Raw genomic sequence first — 1,410 nt, forward strand, 5'->3', positions numbered from 1 at the left:
AACTCTTGGGCTCAAGCGATTCTCCTGCCTCTGCCTCCCAAGCAGCTGGGACTACAGGTGCCCGCCACAATGCCCGGCTGTTTTTTGGTTGTAGCCGTCATTGTTGTTTGGCGGGCCCAGGCTGGATTCGAACCCACCAGCTCAGGTGTATGTGGCTGGTGCCTTAGCTGCTTGAGCCACAAGCGCGAGCCTATTTATTTATTTTTTTGTTGCAGTTTGGCCAGGGCCGGGGCTCGAACCTAACGCACTCGGCATATGGAGCTGGCACCCTACTCCCTTGAGCCATAGGCACCAACCACCCTTATCTGTATTTTTCTTACCAAGTGTATGGCTTCAACAGCCAGTTCTGCCCTTCAACTCAAACGCCATGTAGTGGTTAAGTATTTTCACTTGCTTATGGGATATTTCCATCTGGATCATTTATTATTATTTTTTTTAGTAAGGACAATTCATAAAGCATCTGTGGTGGGTACTAATTATAGTATAAGAGATACAAAGATAAAATATTTTTGTGACTCTGAAGAGTTTTCACTTTTTATTTATTTATTTAGAGTTAGGGTCTTGCTTTGTTGCCCATTGCTGGAGCAATGGCATGAACATACCTCACTGTAATCTCCATCTCCTAGGCTCAAGCGATTCTCTGGCCTCAGCTTCCTGAGTAGCTAGGACTACAGGCATGTGCCACTACCCCTGGCTAATTTTTACATTTATTATAGGGAAGAAGTCTCATTATGTTGCTCAGGTTGGTCTGGAACTCCTAACCTGAAGTGAACCTCTTGCCTTGGCCTCCTAAAGTGCCGAGATTACAGGCATGAGCAACTGCACCTAGCCATCTTTCACTTTAATAGTAACATGATAGGTATATGAAATTCAGAGAACATAAAACTCATCAGATTCCCACAGGGCCTAGGCAAGTAATAAATATAAATGAAGCATAGTAATTAGATGTAGTGATAGGGAGAAAATAGGTGATGAGATCTTTGGAGGAAATTACTACAGTTTCTTTTTCTTTCTTTCTTTTTTTTTTTTTTTTGAGACAGTCTCACTCTGTTGCTTGGGTGAGTGCAATGGTGTCATCATAGCTCACAGCAACCTTTAGCTCTTGGACTCAAGTGATCCTACTGCCTCAGGGTCCTGAATAGCTGGGACTACAGGTGTGTGCCACCACACCCGACTAATTTTCTATTTTTTTATAGAGACAGGGTGTTGCTCGTGGTCAGACTGGTCTCAGATTCCTGACCTCAAACCTGTGCTTCCACCTCAGTCTCCCAGAGCCCTAGGTTTATAGAAGTGAGCCACCATGCTGGGCTTACTATAGTAATTTTTTTTGTGAAATCTATGGATTTCAAAATATTGGCAACTGATTCAAATAATTTTAAAATACTTCAACTGTGCAGGCCAAATACACAT

At 43.0% G+C, this 1,410-nt stretch overlaps 1 protein-coding gene across 1 annotated transcript in view; it reads left to right on the plus strand.

The window, feature by feature from the left end:
- The window catches only part of HAUS6 (HAUS augmin like complex subunit 6), a 46,757-nt gene that overhangs the window by 25,016 nt on the left and 20,331 nt on the right, over window positions 1–1,410 (plus strand). The window lies entirely within an intron of this gene.

This window comes from Otolemur garnettii, unplaced genomic scaffold (assembly GCF_000181295.1).
Source record: "Otolemur garnettii isolate 467f Iridium unplaced genomic scaffold, OtoGar3 scaffold00006, whole genome shotgun sequence".
Lineage (NCBI taxonomy): Eukaryota > Metazoa > Chordata > Mammalia > Primates > Galagidae > Otolemur > Otolemur garnettii.